This window comes from Triturus cristatus, chromosome 7 (genome assembly GCF_964204655.1).
Source record: "Triturus cristatus chromosome 7, aTriCri1.1, whole genome shotgun sequence".
NCBI lineage: Eukaryota > Metazoa > Chordata > Amphibia > Caudata > Salamandridae > Triturus > Triturus cristatus.
Window position 1 is genome coordinate 532,230,146 of NC_140590.1, and position 22,544 is coordinate 532,252,689.

The window sequence follows — 22,544 nt, forward strand, 5'->3', positions numbered from 1 at the left end:
CCCCCCCTTGATACTCCTATGGATTGGTGGGGTCCCCCTGTTAGGGGAGCACATGCTGCTGTTTCTGATTGTGGGTTGCCTTGTGGATTTGTTTTTTGTTGTTATTTATACTAAAATGAAACCGTTATGTGGGGTCCGGATGGTGTGGCTACCAACGCTTCTACCTCCTGTACATTTCCCTCTGCCGCAGCATGCGTGCTATTGTCTGTATCATATGCTCCTCTTGCTTGTTAGCGGCCGGCCTGAAGGTTGTAGGCCCATCTTTGTATATTTTTTGGATTCTGTAATAAACGGTTTCAAAAAAAAAAAAAAAAAAAAAAACTACATAGGTATAAACAGAGTGTTTTTAGAAACATGTTTCAACTTTGTAGCTTCTTGCAGACCTCCTCATTCTGCATATTAAGACTTAGTTAAACTTACCTTCACAGTAATAGGAATAAAAAATGGTACACATTGTTTTCACATTTTCATTCCAATCTAAATTCATACAAATTGCTTATTTGAAAATTTGAATCTGTGAAAGAAAAGGAAAAAAAAATTATAACATGTAACAATACATTTTTTACAACACAGCATAATTTCCACAAAGTAATTTTTTTGCCTTTTTTGCTGTTCTCAGAATATATTAAATTTCACTAAAAATAGTGATTTCAATCGTACTCATCGCTTAACAGTGGGCAAAAAAAAAAATCTCAAAGATTGTTAAAAAAAAAGCCAACATGCTATTCTCAAAAAAAAAAAAACAAGATACAAATCACAGATATATAAAATGCATACAGCTAACAAAATTTTATAAGTTTAACTTACAAAAACTGTAAATGTTGTCGCTTTAAAATATTCACCGAATCTAAGGATGAATTTTTGGAGGATGCACCACGCCAACAACGTTTTCCTTCAGTGGTGTGGAAATTTTCTACTTTTCTCGAGGGGCAAACAAAGACCAATGCCACCTTCGTCACGCGCAAGATTTGCAAAAGAGTTCTGCTACGAGGGGATCCTAACAAAAAATACTCGTACGGCAAGTATGATGAAACACCTAAGGACCCTTCATCCAAACAATCTTGCACGAGAAGAGTGCAAACAGATGAGAAACACTCCTGTTCTGTATCTGTAAAAAAGAATCACAAATAAATGTATATTAATAACTTTCAAATTGATACTATTCCATTACTGTACAAATACATTTTATATAAAAACTGACAAAGAAACTATAGCCCTGAACCACAAGTGTGACGATGGTTAAAACACTACATGCATAGTGCATACTACTTTGAAGCAGTTCATGCCCTAAAGCCTACCTCACTAAAAGACTACATGCTTACTGACTGAATGATTACAGTACTATAAGGAGACACACTGGGTGAGTGACAGGGTGTTTGCTAGAAGTGTATGAATACTAACTAGGGAATTGAAGGTGTGAAAGACAACTGTGTAGGTGATTAGAGGACTGCATCCATACTGGATAGGCATTTAAAGCAGTCCATGTGCTAAGGCCTGGCTCACTGCATGAGTACTTGGGTACTGACTGAATGATTAGAGTACAGCAAGGAGAGTGCCTAGGTGAATTTATAAGTGGTAGGCTTTTCGCACAGGGAATGGATTAGTACTTGGTACTGAATGGGTCACTAGAGAAGTGAAAAGAGAGTGACAGGATGTTTGCTGGACTGTATGGATACTGACTAGGGAATTGAAAGTGTGAAAGACAAGTGTCTAGGTGGTTAGAAGACTGCATACATAGTGGATAGGGGTTTGAAGCAGTCCATGTGCCAAGGCCTGGCTCAGTGCATGAATACTTAGGCACTGACTGAATGATTAGAGTACTGCAAAGATAGTATCTTGGTGAATTTATAAGTGTTTGGGTTTTGGCACAGTGAATGGATTAGTACATGGTGTTGAATGGGTCACTAGAGGACTACAAAGGGAGTTACAGGGTGTTTCCTGGAAGTGTATGGATACTGACTAGCGAATTGAAAATGTGAAAGACAAGTGTATAGTATGTTAGAAGACTGCATGCATACTGCATAGACATTTGAAGCAATCTGTAGGACCTGGGGTCTCCAGGCCCTATGGGGCGGTAACGTGACACGAGCGGTCGGGCCACCAAAGGTCTGTGTGTAAAGCAACCATACAACACGCACCTCACATGGGACGCGGAACACACACAATAAGTGACGCCACCTTGGAGGAGTTATGTAAATACTCAAGTTTATCCAAGTAGATCACGTTAGATGCAGTTCATGAGGTAGCAGTACATTTCATAAGCTGATAACACAATTCCTAGCGATATACATGTCAGTCAGGAGCTATAAAAGTTGGTCATACCCTAAATGCAATTCATGAAATATCAGTACTGCCTGAGATACAATTACCATTCACGTATATGTACTCGCGCGCTTCACTTTCCTGTAGCGCCTTAGGGGGGTGATTATAGCGCTAGGCGCGCTAATCGGTGACGACCTCAGAACGGGGCATCTAGCACAGAGAGCTACTCGTAGTCAAGGACCTTTAGCACTTCAATATGGAACATGAATAACAGAGCGCTACTCGTAATCAATAGCACGTAGCACTTCAATATGGAACATGAATAACAGAGCGCTACTCGTAATCAATAGCACGTAGCACTTCAATATGGACCATGAATAACGGAGCGCTACTCGTAATCACAAGCACGTAGCACTTCAATATGGCACATGAATAACAGAGCGCTACTCGTAATCAATAGCACGTAGCACTTCAATATGGTCCATGAATAACAGAGCGCTACTCGTAATCAATAGCACGTAGCACTTCAATATGGGACATGAATAACAGAGCGCTACTCGTAATCAATAGCACGTAGCACTTCAATATGGCACATGAATAACAGAGCGCTACTCGTAATCAATAGCACGTAGCACTTCAATATGGCACATGAATAACAGAGCTCTACTCGTGAGCAATGACATTCAGCATTTCACTACGGAGCATAGATATCATAGCGCTACTCGGAAGCGATGACATTTAGCACTTCAGAACGGAGCAGGGATATCAGAGCGCCACTCGTACTCAAGGACAGTCAAGGCTTCCCACGGGGCTGTCAGCAGGGAGTGCACAGGACTTGCGGAGCGAGTCTCTCGGGCTCCGGTGCAGTTCGTAGGGCACCACGCTTCAGTACTGTTCAAGGGGGCACAATGAAAGGATCCCTCGGCGGGGTCTCTCCGTCGCAATGACAGGGTGGAACTCCCACGGAGAGGGGACCCGGGCTGAGGGTGCGGTGTGGCTCCCAACCAGTAGGGGGCGCACCAGGGACAATCCCAGCCTCCGGGCTTACCTCGTTCTCGGCGTCGGAAGGCGTCCGCTCCAGCGACGATGGGGAAACTCGGCCCAGGCCTCGCGCACCTTCTCGCACAGCTGCGACGGCAGCGGCGGGGCCCCGGGCTTCTCACGGGCCTCGCGACTCTGCAGGGCACTTCTTCCGGCCGCCGGGCCGCGGCGGTGAGCGCGCTGGCTTCCACGTCATAGGGGGTGCTCAAGTTAAGGATGGGGGTTCCGAGCTCAGCGGAGCACGCTGCCGGGGGTCCCAGACCAGGTCAGGGAGCGCAGGGGTCACAGCGCTAATACCTGGTCGATCCCCGGTGGCTCTTCAATCTGCTTTGCATAGGGCTTCAGGGGTCAGTCTGGACACGCAGTCTCAGCGCTTGGCATATAAGTTTTAGAGTTCAATCTGGACACGCAGTCTCAATGCTTGACATATGAGTTTAGAGTTCAATCTGACACGCAGTCTCAGTGCTTGGCATATAAGTTTAGAGTTCAATCTGGACACGCAGTCTCAGTGCTTGGCATATAAGTCTCTGTTCTCAGATGTTAGATGAAGTCTTGTTGGCGCAGATGTATCTGGCGCCCTTAAAGGGGTTCTGTTACAGGGGGGTAGGGATGGAGAAGGCAACTAGGTCCTTCCTAGTCAGGCTGGGCAGAGGTTCTCTGGGTCCTCCTACTGCTGGGCAAGATCAGTGGGTTTCACAGGGTCCCTCACTCACTTAAGAGGCAGCACCTAAATCCTGTCACTCTCAGAGGCATAAGTCCCTGGCTAGGCCCTACCGCCTACACTCCTGGTGGATTCTTCCAGCTCTGCTTCACCCCACTGGCCAACTCACTACAAAAAGTTCCCTCCCTCACTTAAGTAGCCCTAGGTCAGGTGACCTCTAGCCAAGGCGGCAAAAGAAAAACCACACCTCCCTTCTAGAAGGTTCCAGCACATTCCAGGAGCTTCCCCACTCTACCTATGGGACAAAAAAGGCGGGCTGGTGTCGCAACATTGTTGTGGGGTTCCAGCCAGCTCCTGGCAGCTAGGGTGCTACTAGAACAGGCCACTCTGCAGTAGCAGGGGCCTGTGGCAGCCATCTTGGGTGAAGGGAGCACCTGCACCTGAACACTACAAAAACGAAAAAATTCTGGGAAAAAGTGCCAAGTCCAACATGACCCCCTTCCAGCCAAAAGCCAGGGTAGACCGATCAATGCCTTGATGGTCTTCCCTGCTTGGGGCGAGAAAAGGTGGACGCAGGCCCGCAACTGCAGATTCTCTTCCACTCTGGAACCCGATGGTTCCCTCTCAATCCTCCCTGGACCAACGAAACCACCCCACTGGGGCTCCCTAGCTAGTTGTGGCCAGGACCGGCCCCTGGGCCATCCAGATGTCTCTGGCCCTCGTGGCCTCGCAGAGTGGGGGGCAGTAGCCCCAGGCCTGTAGTGCCCGATGACCACTCTCCTACTCTTCCTCGCAGTCCTAAACTGCCTCTGGTCCTTCCACCTGGGGTCCACACCCTTAGGCTGACCAGCCTTCAGGGGCGAGGCTCTCCTCCCCCTAACTCTCCTTCTGGGGTTCCTCACCCTACCCTGCGAGGCACCCTCAGACCACCACTGTCTCCTCAGTTTAGGGCCTTGACCCTTCAACTGATTCCCCAACCTAGGGCCTAAACCCTTCGGCTGAGCCGGTGCCCGAGGCGAGACCTTCCTCCCTCTGCACCCCCTTCCAGATTTCAGCACCCTCCTAACGGGAAAAGTACCCCTGGAAGTCAATTTCGGGGGGACCCGGTTAACAGAGGCCCCACCCACCAGGTCAGGCAACCCCTGAGCCTGGCACCCCAGCCCAGGATCTAAATCCTGCAACTGGGCCAACCCCAGAACCTCAGGCTCGCTGGTTACAGTCGCCCTGGGTCCTCCTGACACTAGGGGCTCCCTTTCCTCGGGCGGCACATCGGGACAGCCTAGGCTCCCAACCTGGGGCTCCCTTGCGAAACTCTCCAGGCCCTGAGACTGCGGTTGGGGCACCTCGGGACACCTCCCCGTCTCACTCCTTCCTATGGATAGGTCGTGAGGCCCTACAACCCTCTCTCCCTGGGACCTAGCTGGGCTATCTGCCACCTCTCCCACCTCGCTGGGTTGGAAGAGCCCTGCACCACCCCCTTCAGGGTCACCAACCAATGCCTCCTCAGACACCCTGGTGATGTCATCCTGGGGTAAATAAAATTCTAGCTCCTGTGGAGCTTTCGGTATGCTGCCACCATTGTCCTTATTGGACGCGTTCAATTGAAGGGCGCGTAGCTCCAGCTCTTTTAGCTGAAGCTCGTGCGCCAGCTTCTTCTCCTCCATTGCCCATTTCTTGTTCTCTCTTTCCCTTTCTCTTTCATGTTCTAATTTCGCTAGCTCCCATTTTAGTTGCCTCTCTTCCCTCCTGTCCTCGTACTCCTCTGGGGACGCGCTCCTTCTAGACCCTGTCCTACTACTGGCCTCAGAACGTCTCCCTGGGGGCACATTTTCCGACATATCTACATTTAAGATGTCTAGTACTTCCTGGGCGCTCTCCTCCTGAGGTGCATCTGGCGCCTCCTGTCCCTCATCCTCTTTCCCTTCTGGGTGGGCCTCTACCCATGCCCTAATGGTGGTGCGGAGTTCCGGTCCTTTGGCCCTCCGTACCCCAGGCACCCCCATCCCCTGCCCGAACTCCCTTAGTTGCTTCACCGAGTACCCCTCGAGGTCAGCTAACCGGAATTCCATTCTGGCAGGTGGGGACCTAGACACTAAGGAGAAAAATTCCTAGGGGATATGTAACAGTTCTCAGCTAACCAGGCTTCTTGTACTCTCAACCTGGACAGTGGAAATAACAATGCAGCAATCAATGGTTTCAGAGCTCTGGAACAATTAGGCGTTTAATTGTGGCGCCCTCCGCCTCACGGAAGGGTGCTGTATGGTCACAGGTCCTAAGGATCCCACCGCTCGCCAACAATGTAGGACCTGGGGTCTCCAGGCCCTATGGGGCGGTAATGTGACACGAGCGGTCGGGCCTCCAAAGGTCTGTGTGTAAAGCAACCATACAACACGCACCTCACATGGGACGCGGAACACACACACAATAAGTGACGCCACACTGGAGGAGTTATGTAAATACTCAAGTTTATCCAAGTAGATCACGTTAGATGCAGTTCATGAGGTAGCAGTACATTTCATAAGCTGATAACACAATTCCTAGCGATATACATGTCAGTCAGGAGCTATAAAAGTTGGTCATACCCTAAATGCAATTCATGAAATATCAGTACTGCCTGAGATACAATTACCATTCACGTATATGTACTCGTGTGCTTCACTTTCCTGTAGCGCCTTAGGGGGGTGATTATAGCGCTAGGCGCGCTAATCGGTGATGACCTCAGAACGGGGCATCTAGCACAGAGAGCTACTCGTAGTCAAGGACATTTAGCACTTCAATATGGAACATGAATAACAGAGCGCTACTCGTAATCAATAGCACGTAGCACTTCAATATGGAACATGAATAACAGAGCGCTACTCGTAATCAATAGCACGTAGCACTTCAATATGGACCATGAATAACAGAGCGCTACTCGTAATCACTAGCACGTAGCACTTCAATATGGCACATGAATAACAGAGCGCTACTCGTAATCAATAGCACGTAGCACTTCAATATGGACCATGAATAACAGAGCGCTACTCGTAATCAATAGCACGTAGCACTTCAATATGGCACATGAATAACAGAGCGCTACTCGTAATCAATAGCACGTAGCACTTCAATATGGCACATGAATAACAGAGCGCTACCCGTGAGCAATGAAATTCAGCATTTCACTACTGAGCATAGATAACATAGCGCTACTCGTGAGCGATGACATTTAGCACTTCAGAACGGAGCAGGGATATCAGAGCGCCACTCGTACTCAAGGACAGTCAAGGCTTCCCACGGGGCTGTCAGCAGGGAGCGCACGGGACTTGTGGAGCGAGTCTCTCGGGCTCCGGTGCAGTTCGTAGGGCACCACGCTTCAGTACTGTTCAAGGGGGCACAAGGAAAGGATCCCTCGGCGGGGTCTCTCCGTCGCGATGACAGGGAGGAACTCCCACGGAGAGGGGACCCGGGCTGAGGGTGCGGTGTGGCTCCCAACCAGTAGGGGGCGCACCAGGGACAATCCCAGCCTCCGGGCTTACCTCGTTCTCGGCGTCGGAAGGCGTCCGCTCCAGCGACGATGGGGAAACTCGGCCCAGGCCTCGCGCACCTTCTCACACAGCTGCGACGGCAGCGGCGGGGCCCCGGGCTTCTCACGGGCCTCGCGACTCTGCAGGGCACTTCTTCCGGCCTCCAGGCAGCGGCGGTGAGCGCGCTGGCTTCCACGTCACAGGGGGGTGCTCAAGTTAAGGATGGGGGTTCCGCGCTCAGCGGAGCACGCTGCCGGGGGTCCCAGACCAGGTCAGGGAGCGCAGGGGTCACAGCGCTAATACCTGGTCGATCCCCGGTGGCTCTTCAATCTGCTTTGCATACGGCTTCAGGGGTCAGTCTGGACACGCAGTCTCAGCGCTTGGCATATAAGTTTTAGAGTTCAATCTGGACACGCAGTCTCAGTGCTTGACATATAAGTTTAGAGTTCAATCTGGACACGCAGTCTCAGTGCTTGGCATATAAGTTTAGAGTTCAATCTGGACACGCAGTCTCAGTGCTTGGCATATAAGTCTCTGTTCTCAGATGTTAGATGAAGTCTTGTTGGCGCAGATGTATCTGGCGCCCTTAAAGGGGTTCTGTTACAGGGGGGTAGGGATGGAGAAGGCGACTAGGTCCTTCCTAGTCAGGCTGGGCAGAGGTTCTCTGGGTCCTCCTACTGCTGGGCAAGATCAGTGAGTTTCACAGGGTCCCTCACTCACTTAAGAGGCAGCACCTAAATCCTGTCACTCTCAGAGGCATAAGTCCCTGGCTAGGCCCTACCGCCTACACTCCTGGTGGATTCTTCCAGCTCTGCTTCACCCCACTGGCCAACTCACCACAAAAAGTTCCCTCCCTCACTTAAGTAGCCCTAGGTCAGGTGACCTCTAGCCAAGGCGGCAAAAGAAAAACCACACCTCCCTTCTAGAAGGTTCCAGCACATTCCAGGAGCTTCCCCACTCTACCTATGGGACAAAAAAGGCCGGCTGGTGTCGCAACATTGTTGTGGGGTTCCAGCCAGCTCCTGGCAGCTAGGGTGCTACTAGAACAGGCCACTCTGCAGTAGCAGGGGCCTGTGGCAGCCATCTTGGGTGAAGGGAGTACCTGCACCTTAACACTACAAAAACGAAAAAATTCAGGGAAAAAGGGCCAAGTCCAACACAATCTATGTGGTAATGTATGGTTCACAACATGAGTACTTGGAAACTGACTAAACCATCAGACTACTGCTAGGACAGTGCCTGGGTAAAACTTTTAAATTTTCAGTTCTGGCACAGTGAAGAGAAAAGTACATGGTGCTGCACCTTAGTGTCAAACCCTGACTCATTTTATCAATGCATAAGCAAAGACTAGCTTCTAATGCTACTAAAACTTGACAACATGACCGATTTTAAAACAGTTATCTGTCATCAAATACACTATGTTACCAAATGCTTCTCTCACAATCCTGACTCATTTTATCAATGCATAAGCAAAGAATAGCTTCTAAAGCTACTAAAACTTGACAACATGACCGATTTTAAAACAGTTATCTGTCATCAAACACACTATGTTACCAAATGCTTCTCTCACAATCCTTACCCAAATGTACACAGACTCACAGTGTGATTTCAGACAAGCAACACTATCCCTAGCAGTTTACCAAAACTCATTCACTAGTCTAGAAGAGGTAATGGTACTGCACACAATCTACATATTTTCAAAGCATGACTCATTTAATCAACGCATAAGCAAAGACTGGCATCTAATGCTACTAAAACTTGACAACATGACAGGTTTTAAAAGAGTTATCTGCTAAAAAATACACGATGCTACCAAATGCTTCTCTCACAGTGGTTCCCAAATGCACACAGACTCAGTGTGATTCTAGACAACAACCACTATACCTAGGAGTTTACCAAAAATCATTCACTACTGTGGAACTGATAAGGGAACTGCACACAATCTACATATTTCAGGACTGCACTTTTGTGTCAAAGCCTGACTCATTTAATAAAAGCATAAGCAAAAACTGGCTTCTAATTCTACTAAAACTTGACAACATGACAGGTTTTAAAACAATTATCTGTCATCAAATACACAACGTTACCAAATGCTTCTCTCACAGTGGTTCCCAAATGCACACAGACTCACAGTGTGATTCTAGACAAGCACCACTATCCCTAGCAGCTTACCAAAACTCATTCACTACTGTGGAAGGGGTAAGGGGACTGCACACAAACTACATATTTCAGTACTGCACTTTAGTGTCAAAGCATGAATCATTTTATCAATGCATAACCAAAGACTGGCTTCTACTGCTACTAAAACTTGACAACATGACAAGTTTTAAAAGAGTTATCTGTCAGCAAATACATGATGCTACCAAATGCTTCTCTCACAGTGGTTCCCAAATGCACACAGACTCACAGTGTGATTCTAGACAACAACCACTATACCTAGGAGTTTACCAAACATCATTCACTACTGTGGAAGTGGTAAGGGAACTGCACACAATCTACATATTTCAGGACTGCACTTTTGTGTCAAAGCCTAACTCATTTAATCAACGCATAAGCAAAGACTAGCTTCTAATGCTACTAAAACTTGACAACATGACAGGTTTAAAAAAAGTTATCTGTCAGAAAATACACGATGTTACCAAATGCTTCTCTCACAGTGGTTCCCAAATACACACTAACTCACAGTGTGATTCTAGACAAGGACCACTATCCATAGGAGTTTACCAAAACTCATTTACTACAGTGCAAGTGGTAAGAGAACTGCACACAATCTACATATTTCAGGACTGCACTTTTGTGTCAAAGCCTGACTCATTTAATCAAAGCATAAGCAAAAACTGCCTTCTAATGCTACTAAAACTTGACAACAAGACAGGTTTTAAAACAGTTATCTGTCAGCAAATATACAATATTACCACATACTTCTCTCACAGTGGTTCCCAAATGCACACAGACTCACAGTGTGATTCTAGACAAGCAACACTGTCCCCAGCAGCTTACCAAAACTCATTCACTACTGTGCAAGGGGTAAGGAGACTACACACAATCTACATATTAAAGTACAGCATATTAGTGTCAAAGCATGACTTATTTTATCAATGCATAAGCAAAGACTGGCTTCTAATGCTACTAAAACTTGACAGGTTTTAAAACAGTTATCTGTCAGCAAATACACGATGTTACCAAATGCTTCTCTTACAGTGGTTCCCAAATGCACACATACTCACTGTGTGATTCTAGACAAACAACACTATCCATTGCACTATACCAAAACACATTTCCTCATCTAGAAGATGTACTACATTTTAGTATAGAAACATAAAATAACTCATTTCACAAATTCATAAACAATGACTGGTTTCTAATTCTACCAAAATATAAAAACAGCACAGTTATCTGTCTGCAAACACATGAAAAACACAAATGCTTATCCCAGAATGGTTTCTACATGCACACACACTGTCAATAAGATTGTAGAGAAAAAAAGTACTCCCTACACTTACATTAGTCTGATTAAAATCAAAATACTCTACATACATCCCCTCACAATTAAATAACTCACCTTTCAAGTTGTTTTGTAGATTAAGAAGTATATCAGTCACACACCAGATTTTCTTTTACAGAATCTCTGCACTGTGCACCTCTCAGCAAAAACAAAGAATGGAAAAGTTTCCCTTTCATTTTCCACACATATACATGTAAACATCAAATCACAATCCTTCACACATACACTCAAAAGCAAACACACATTTCTATTGGTTACACATTTCAACCCTTTCCAACTGAAATACATTTCAACCCTTCCCCCAATCTGCCTTCTGCCTCTTACCATAGAAACAGGTCATGAAACACTGCACTGAGCACACAGGTCACAAGTTCAGCACACAATGTTGCTAAACAAGACAGGAAGTGTGCTTGACTTTTCAAGATATCGGCTTATCATATATAATGTTCCTTACAATCTGTTTTTGTTAACCAATAAGAATCATACCTTTAACAAACAGAAATATACACCCTACCTTTCAGTGTAGAAAGTAGTCATACAACCAATGATTTCTTGTCTTTTTTCAAAAAACAATTCCGTGGATCCGTGCACCCAACGCAAGAGAATCCGTGCACCCAACGCGATAAGATGCGCGCACCGTGTGCGCATTTCTCCGTAAAAAAAAAAAAAAAAGGGGGGGCCCCAGGGGGTCCTTCTGGGACCCCCTAAGCACCTCTAGAGCGTCAGAGTATTTCCATTCTGCCCCCTTTATATGTTTTACACACTTATTCCCCTTGCTTCTTCAGCCTAGCTTCTACCGAGGCAGAAAATGGCTGCCAACAGTTCCTGGTTTCGAATGTAGACAGATACTCGACAGCCAATTAGCATTCAGCGCGCGATCGGGAGGGTGCGTGCTTGGTTCGGGGAGGGTGCGCTTACTGTGCGGGTAGGGCCCGCGGATCCTCCCCGGCCATAGGTATTTATGTACTTTTAACTCTAATTTTCTCAGGAACTACTGAACGGATTCACACCATTTATGCAAAAGGCAAGAGTCTGAACTAAGGACTATCTCTGCCAAATTTGGTGTCATTCCGTTCAGCGGTTTGGGCTGTAGCTGCGACAACAGATCCTATGGGAAATTGCATGGGGAAAACGTGTTTTGGGACCCCCCTTTTTTCTCGGCCCCCGCTTGACGAATCACCACAAAACTTTCAGGGTAGGAGCGGAGCGGAGCTGGCCAAAAGTTTGGACAATTTCACAAGGATTCCTCAACCGGCGCCAGACTTATTGGGAATAGAATGTTGCAGATTCCCTATGGAAAATAGGTCCTAACTCTAACTATCTACTGGCGACCGCCAGTAGATTATATATATATATATATATATATATATATATATATATATATATATATATATATACATATATATACATATATATATGTAATATCTGACGTCATCAGCAGAGGATTGCGGTCGCGTGAGTTATAGTTGCCTGCACTAACTATAACGGGGAATTTCATTGGTTTTTTACGAGGGAAATTTCCAGCTAACTATAACATGTGTGAAACCTATGGTTTTTTAAGTGAATTTGTACGTTTTTTTAAAATGCTAAGTTATGTATTTATTAATATTTCTTTTTCAGGTTCTTCACCGTGCCCGCACCGTGCGCTTACCGTGTGCGCTCGGTGCGCTTTGCGCAGCGAGCACCCACGATGCGTTGTGCGTGCCGTGCGCGCACTGTGCGCGCACCCCACACTTTTTCGAAAAAAAAATGTTTTTTTCTGCGTTGGGGGTCCTTCAGTGACCCCCTGACAAAAGCTAGGGGGTCAGAAACTGTCCACCCTGCCCCCTTTTCACATTCTCCACCTTTGTTTTTCACTGCCTCAGACTGCGAGAGACAAAATGGCGGCCGACACTTCCTGATTTCGACCGACTGGAATGTTTACTGTCATGTAACCACCAATCAGAATTATGCTCGCGCACGTCAGCGTGCGCGTACGGTAGGCATACCGTACGCGCACGCTGACTATAGATATATATGTACTTTTAACTGAAATTTTCTCAGGAACTACTGAACAGATTGACTCCAGATATTCAAAAGGCACATCCCTGACCTGAGGACTTTCTCTTTGCCAAATTTCAAATAATTCTGTTCAGCCGTTCGGGCTGTACCTTGGACTAAAGGTCCCTATGGAAAAATGCATGGGGAAAACGCGTTTTGGGACCCCTCTTTTTTCTCGGTCCCCGCTTGACTAATCACCCCGAGACTTTCAGGGTAGGAGCGGAGCGGAGCACCCCACCTATTTTGAAAAGTTCGCGAGGATTCGTCAACCGGCGCCAAAGTTATTCAAAATAGAATTTTCAGATTTCCTATGGAAACACGGTCCTAACTATAACTATCTACTGGCGACCGCCAGTAGATAATATATCCATAGACATTTTTCATGAACGTATAATTGATGATATCAAAAAATTATACTACAGGACCAACCACAACAAAGCTAGACTTAAACATCAGAACATACAATATGAGAATCTTATTCGTAAATTGAGAGACAGTAAAGACATTGTCATCAACATGTCAGATAAGGGTGGCAATGTGGTAATATGGCCCAGGGCAGAATATATTAAGGAGGCTCAGACACAATTGTCCAACACAGAATGTTACTTAAAAACCACAGTAACTGAATATCACAAAGCTAAGGATTACATCAAGAAAGAGCTTATGAACTGGAAACGACAGGGGCTGATTTCCAGTCAAGAATTGAACTTCATGCTTAATGATTATCCTATTATCCCAACCCTGTATCTAATTCCAAAAATACATAAAGGAATCAATCCTCCACCAGGCAGGCCTATAATTTCGGCGATTGGGGGAATGAGTGAGCACATCACCGAATACGTGGACCATTTCCTACAACCATTTGTACAAGGACTGCCATCCTACATCAGAGATACAGGGGATTTCTTAAATAGAATTCAAAATGTCAAATGGGAGAACGATTCTTTATTAGTGGTGATGGACATTGAGTCTCTATATACCAGCATCGACCATCATGCTGGTCTAACAGCTGTTAAACATTACTTGGATAACAGACCCTTAGGCCTCTATAACCACAATATCATGCTTTTAGAGATGGTGAAATGGTGTCTTTTTAACAATTTTTTCATGTTTGAAAATGCAGTATATCGTCAATTGCGGGGTGTAGCCATGGGGGCTTGCTTCTCTCCCAGCTACGCGTGCTTGCATGTGGGCTGGTGGGAGGAGCAGACCCTCCATGGCACTCTGGATAGGGTGGTTGATAAACACGTTTCACATTGGCATCGATATATAGACGATGTATTTTTTATTTGGAAGGGTGACCATGAGAGTGCTTTATTATTCATCGATGAACTCAATAATAATATCTGTAACCTTAAGTTTACTGCATCGATCAGCTCCTCTGAGGTCCCATTTCTGGATACTAAGATTTACATTCATGAGGGTCGTCTAGAATCAACACTTTTCAGAAAGCCAACAGCAGGAAACGCCACCCTTCATGCGACCAGTGCTCACCCCCGCCACTTGATACGTAGCATCCTCTACGGGGAACTACTCCGGTTGAAACGAATCTGCAGCACAGAAGGGGAATATATCAAATGTTCTGAACAGGCATTGTCCCGATTCAAAGAAAGAGGATATAAAAATGATATCCTTCGACAAGCCCAGGCGAAGGTGGCTCTCAAATCCAGAGAGGACCTTTTATCCCCCAATAATGACACCACAATACCACTAACAAGCAGTCACGATAACATCAATGCACCCCGTCTCATCATCACATTTAACAAACAACATCATCAGCTCAGGAGGATAGTTAATCACAACTGGCCAATACTAAGAACAGATGCAGTATTGGCACCCAGATTGCCATCTACACCTACTATCACCTTTAGACGGGCAATTTCGATGAGAAATCAGCTAGTGTCTAAACATATAGAAACCTCCACTAAAACCAATTGGCTGCAGCCCATTAAAGGTTTCTTTAAATGCGCTTCTTGCAGGGCATGTAAATTCGGAGTGAATACTTCACAGTATAACACTCCCTTTAGTTCCACTCCAGTACAAATCAGGGGTCATTACACATGCCGTACTGAGTTCGCAGTATACGTTTTAACGTGCACCTGCGGTCTCAAGTATGTAGGTAGCACCAAACTACAGGTGCATGCACGCATTTTACAACATCTTAGGGCCATTGTAAATAATGACACAACTTATCCTGTGGCCCGTCACTTCAGAGCTGTTCATGATAATGACTTAACCTGCCTCTCATATTATGTAATAGATGCAATCCCCAAACTCAAATATGGGGGGAATAGAGAACGCTTGCTCAGGCAACTGGAGACTCGGTTAATTATTGAACTAGACAGTAAGACACCTCTTGGGCTCAATACAACCGAAGATATGCACAACTTTTTATAAAGCTTCATGATTAATCAATAGACATTTCGGATATAATAATTCTTTATATTCAAACATCATGCTTTGTTTGTGCACTTACTGCGCTCTATGCACTTATACATGCTTGAAATAGGGACATCATGCCCATCCTACTTTAAGCCCGGTGTGTTTCATCGAGAGATTTCTGCAACCTCACTTTCTTGGTTATTATTCAGAATAGATAAAAAACATGCTTTCCATGACTACCCACACATTGAGATTATTGGAGTATATTATTCACAGTGACATTAGGATTCAATTGGTTCGCATTATTTTAATGTCTGTATTTTATCAAAGTTTTATATCTTGCACATTTATTGCGTATTTGCACATATGATCGATTTGCACTTTTGCACTATTTGCACATTATCAAATTGCACGTATATGCACTATTTGCACTTTAAATTAAAGGACTAAAATATTTATATATAAAAAAATAATAAAATAAGAAAACGATAATATCATTATAAAAATAGCATACAGTTCAAAAAGAAAAATTACAATACGCACCGATCTAATGTCACGCTATATACATTTACTGATTGGACATATTTAGAATTGCATCAAGTACATGAGGTACCTGCAAGCCGGATTTTATCCAGATGACAATTTGTTTTGATGTGTTAAATTGCAATGTGTCATTAACACAATATGCTTTTTCAACTTGGTTCGTTTTGTTTTGGAGAAAATATGTAAATTGCCCATTTTCTCCACACGATCTAACTTGGGTATTGTTTTGGGGTCATATGTTTGAATTTTCAATTATGCACAGTATTCAGACTGGGGATTTAGCATATGACTCGAACACGTTAGATTGTCAACAATGTATTTACTATATTTATTTATTTTATTTTAAGTACATTTACGAACACAATTATGTATTTATTCAACAAATTCATTACGTTGTTGTTTTGTGCAGAGCACTGATTTTCGATGTGATAGTATCTCTTCCATTTCTGTCCATCATGTGATGTGGGTGTCAGCATTTTTAAACGCCGTCATACGCCAAGTTTGTCTCATGTGATCAAGGCCGTTCGTCGGCCGAAACGCGTCATGACATAAGGGAGATTTGAAAACTGTAAAATAAAATAACAGTATCTACCGACGAAGAGGAGTTCGTGCATTCTTTCTTTTCCTGGAGAAAACCGATGAATGCTTTGTGTCCATATATATATATATATATATATATATATATATATATATATATATATATATACACATATATAAATATATATGTTGTATAATTCGTCACCAGCTTCCACGTTGCTCAGGAAAAGACGAACACAGACCCAGGTATCAGTGCAAGAATTTTCTATTTATTTTCACCCAGCACTGCCGCCATTACGCGTTTTGGCCTGCATAAGGCCTTGATCACGATAAATATATATATATACATATATATATATCTATATATATAGATATATAAATATATATATATATATAGATGTATATATATATATATATATATATATATATATATATATATATATGACCTACGCTGTTTTTTATTTGCCAATAACTTTGGCGTCGTTTGACGAATCCTAGCAACATTTTCAAAACTGATACCACGCTCACTTCAGCTGCTGTCTTAAAGATTTTGTGGTGATCCGTCAAGCAAGGGATAAGAAAAAGGGGGGTCCCATAACACTTTTTCTCCATGTTAATTTCCTTTGGAAACTTGAGACACGACTACAGCCCGAACTGCTGAACGAATTAAACCAAATTTGTCAGAAAGGTAGCTCTTGGTCCAGAAATCACCCTTTGTTGTTAAATGATGTAAATCCGTTCAGTAGTTGCTGAGAAATTTAAAGATTTTTAATGACTGAGGCCTTGGTGGATCCGCGACCCCTCCCAATCTTGTGCCTGAGATCTATTTGGCTGCCAACACTTCAAACCAGTAAGTGTTGGCAGTCATCTTGTGACTCTGTTGAACTGAGTCACAAGAAGAAACATTAAAAAAAAGGGGGCAGAGTAGAAACATCCTGACCCCCTAGACCTCTTGGGTGGTCCCAATAGGACCTCCCCCCCAGGGCACAAAAAGCATAGCAAAATATATATTTTCATGGGAGTCGCGCTGTATCCGCGACTCCCGCGGGACAAAAAAAAACAAAGCGCAGGCTCCATTGCTTCGTTTGAAATCAGCCCCCGGGTGGGCCAGGTCCAGGGGTCATATGTAAATATAGGAGAAGGGATTGGGCCCCACTCCTCGGGCTTTTCAAAACCTCGGGGACCCCCCCCCCCCTTGGGGCAGTCACATCATTATTAGCGAGGGAGCCTCGCGGGTCCCCACTGCCCCAGGGACCGCTACCTCCCCAGGGCTAAATATAACAGAGATGCATGGGGCACATGGCCCCCCGCAGCTCTGGGGCTATTGAAATAAATAAAAAATAAATTAATGTGGGGGAGGCACTTATAACTTCCACCATAGCCCCGGGGACTGCCACCTCCCCGGGGCACAAACATTAATTCTTTTAAAAAAGAATGCAGGGGAGGCCTTGCCTTCTGAGGGCCCCAGTACTAAAGTGGACTTCTTCCCCAAAGCAGCATTGCACCAGGAGGCGCATTTGCAGAGTGGTGGGGAAAGGGGGCAGTGGCTCTGACAACCTCTCAGCAATCCAGCTGTGTGAGACTTACTGGAGGTAAAAGGAGGGCTAGTTGGCCTCCAAGAACTCTCAAGAGCCAAGAGGACTTTAACCACCAACTAGTAGTGCACCAGGAGGTGCATTTGCAGAGTGGTGGAGAAAGGGGATGTGGCCACAAAAACCTACATACAGTCGCTCACACACCCACTAACCCCTCACACACCCACCTACAGACCCATACACCCACTCACACACCCACTCACAACACCACACAGCCACTCACAGACCCAGACATCCACTCACACACCCACTCACAGACCCATACAGGCATTCACAAACCCACTCACATACCTTCAAAACTACTTACACACCCATTCCAAACCCATACAGACACACACACACACACACACACACACACTCACAGACCCATACAACCACTCACACAGCCAGTTACTGGCCCATAGAGCCACTCACACACCCACTCTCAAAGTTTACAGGTTACAGTTAGGAAATAAAATTTAAAAAGCCTTAGAAATTCACTGGAAAAATACAACAGTTACAGGGACGTTATAGTTAGTAAATAACATTAAAAACCCTTAGAAATTCCCTGAAAAAAGCCAAAGGTTACAGGGACATTATAGTTAGGAAATACAATTAAAACTAAACTTAGAAATTCACTAAAAGAACCAACGGTTATAGGGACATTATAGCTAGGCCCATATTTCACACTTACAAAACCATAGAAATTCAACAGTCATCGTTACCTGAGCTAGCTATAACTTACGACCCTGCAAGGCACTGCTTATGACCTCACATATTACATCACTCATGACATGGTCAGTGACAACACTGATGACATCACTGATGACATATCAAGTGACATCACATATACCAAAATAATCCTGTTCACCTATTCATCTGTTCATTTATGAGTGAGTATGGATAGATAGATAGATAGATAGATAGATAGATAGATAGATTGATAGATTGATAGATAGATAGATAGATAGATAGATAGATAGATAGATAGATAGATAGATAGATAGATAGATAGATAGATAGATAGATAGATAGATAGATAGATAGATAGATAGATAGATAGATAGATAGATAGATAGATAGATAGATAGATAGATAGATAGATAGATAGATAGATAGATAGATAGTTGCGAAAATGCCAAAACACATCAAGCTTTCAGCAAAATAGAAATTTCCTAATGGATTCCAATACTGTCGTGCCTGTTTTGGAGGATATCTGGTCGATACAGAAGCAGGAGTTAAATTGATATATAAATATATGTATAAAACACAACATCCCACCCATGCCTCTATCCCCAATGATTGCAGCACATGCACTGGTGTGCGGAACCCGTTAGAACCCAAATTCAAATCCTTGCAGATAACAAAGAGTCTCACACACTCTACAGCTGCCGAGATTTCAGAGTATTTATTGTGCTGGCAGCAAAGCACTCGAGTGCTTCACTTTTAGCTCAATAAACACTCTGAAATCTCGGCATCTTTGTTATCTGCACGGACTTGGATTGGATATATACATATCCATCTATCTATAGCTATCTATCTATATTTCTATCTATATATATATCCAATTCACCGTGTGCGCCCCTCCTCCTCCTTCTTGGTAAATCCAAAAAGAAGGGCACGAACTCCACATTTGATTTACGCGTGTTTATTTTTCACCACAGCATACAGTCATTACGCGTTTCGGTCAACAAGTGACCTTGATATATATATTTATATATATTGACTACAAGAAAACTGCGCCTATATTTATTGATTTATCCGTTCACCTCGAAGGTATGTTAAAAAAGTGGATGGAAACTGACTTCATTACTCCAATGGGGACTTTTTATGGCTCCAGTAATGTCACACGGGGACACATGCAGAGTGGTCTTGAAGCCAGTGCCCCTGTCAGTGTGGGAGAGCTATTGAACCGTTTGCAGTCCAAGCTGACACATGGGGATAGTCAAAAGGTGAGGAATTTGCAGATAAATACTGTGTCCACCAGAAAAAGTGTTCCTGAAGGTAAATAACTTGTTCTTCTCACCACGTATGCACATATGAAAAGCCATAGGGCCACTCCTACTCAGATTATAAACTATAAAGAATATTTAGTGGCATTCTCATCCAAGTCTTTGATGGGGGCTGTGTGCAGCTATTCAGTAGCAGAACGTGGGTCCTTAGCTTGCTTTGGTCTGTAAAACGTTTGAGATTTTTTTCTATAAGGCACTCCCTTTGTTGTACAACCCAAACACAAGCCTCTGGTTAATGCCTTCACCACCTTAAGGGGTTGAATAGTGTACACCCAGAATTTCCAGTTGATGGCTTATGTTTGAGGGATGCAGTTTCACTATAGTGAGTCTCTATGGGCTTAAGAATGTAGTCGCTGATTGATTATTATTTATAACTCCAGACAAGAAGAGGAAGTGAATATGAGTGGCATGACTTTGAAAGTTCTTGACTACTGAAAAAAAGCAGTCAGACTATGGGGAGCTGAATGAGAAGGCTCTATAGGAAGTTAAAGAGTATGTTGATAAAGTGTGTTCCAATGAGAGATGACAACAACTTGTACTGGAAAGTCAGAAATGTACTGAGCATTTTAAATGATGTATTGAGGAGGACTGATATGATTATACCAATACAGCCCATGTGGGAGAAAATAGTGGAACCTGATGATGAGGGACATCAGAGAAGGAGTCTAACCAAATGCGCGCTCAGAGCTATTAACTGGTGGCAAGGATTAGACTTGACAGGCAAACAAAGTCCAAGACTGTTTCACTTGTGCCAGCAGTGACAAAGCCAAAGTAGTTCAAATGGCTTGCATGAAGTGGTTGCCCTGTAGAGAGGCATTGAAGAGATGAACATGAGATTATTTGGGCATGCACAATCCCTGCTGCAATAATAGGAGCATCTCCTTTCATGTAATTAAAAAACAGACTTATGGCATCCAAGGTGGCTTCCACTTCTGGTTGTTTGAACAGAGTCATGTACAAATGTATTTATTGTGTGTTTTATATAGCGCGAACATGACCCTGAGTGGGGTATCAGAGCGCTTTACATTTGCATATCTATAAACAGTTTTGTTACCAAGTCAACAGTAATTGTACAAATGATTTTGCGAAAAACGTTAAAGCTTAAAAACATATTTACAGTACCCCAAAGAGGTTAATGATCGAATGAGAGGTAGAATGCGTATGATCATGTTAGATCCCTGATAATGTCAAGTCTGCTGAGATTATGGATTATGGATCATGTAAAAAGATTTGGCTTCATTTTTGAAAGCAGAGATTGACGAAATTTTCTAATGTTAGGAGAGAGAGTGTTCCAAATTCTAGGCGCTGCATCAGAGAAAGCTCGGTTATAAGTTCTTTTCTTGCGGAATCGGGACAGTTTCAGTAGTAGCCCTCCCTGACTCCGGGGGACACGGCAACCTCCTGATAGTGTGATTTTCTGGGCTAGGTACGCTGGTGTTTTATAGTGTATAGCTTTATGAGTAAGACATGCCATTTTTAGTTGTATTCTCGCTTCGTAAGGTAGCCAGCTAAGCACTTTCAGACGAGGGGTGATGTGGTCGAATTTCCTGCAACCAGTCATGAGTCTTGTGGCTGCATTGAGACAGGCTTTTAGTGGGGCTGTTGAAATCTTGGGGAGACCAGCTAGGGTTGTGCAGCCGTACTCGATCCTTGAAATTACAAGTGCTTGGACTGCTGTTTTAAGGTCTGCCTTATTTAAGAAGGGTTTCAATTTTCTGAGGTAGCTTAAATGGAACCGGGCATTTTTTGCCATTGTGTTGATATGCAAAATCATATTAAGGTTTTTGTCTAGTATAATTCCCAGGGATTTGGTAGACTCAACAATTCTCGGAGTACAGTTTAATGCTGTGATTAGCTTAGTCCACTCCAGGATATTCGGAGCGCTTTTCTTGGGGGAAATCAGCAGGAATTCGGTTTTATGAGGGTTAAGCTTTAAGTGATTACTGGTTAGCCATTGGATGGTACTCTTTAGTGCTTGGTTCATGATATCTATCTCTTTCGTCGATGTAATCTTGATGTACAACTGTGTGTCATCTGCGTACATGTGGAAAGATATGTTTGCTCGTTGTAAAGTTTCTGTGAGTGGCTCTACGTACAAATTGAATAGTGCCGGGGATAGTGTTGAGCCCTGAGGAACTCCGATCTAATTTCTGGACGTAGCTGATAATGTTTGGTTGACTGTGAATTTTTGCGTTCTATTCTCTAAGAATGATCTAAACCATTTTAGGACTGTACCCTCTTATCCCGTCCTATTTTTCATGTGATCCAATATTTTGGCATGGTTAACCGTGTCGAATGCCGAAGAGAGGTCGTTAGGAGACAAGTTTCATTGCGGTCGAGGGCAAGTAGAGAGTCATCCACGATGTGCAGGATCGCTGTTTCAGTACTATGGTTTGGTCTAAATCCTGATTGGAAGTCATTCAACAGATTGAATTCAGAGATATGGTGACTCAATTGTTGTTGTACGCATTTTTCCAGGACTAT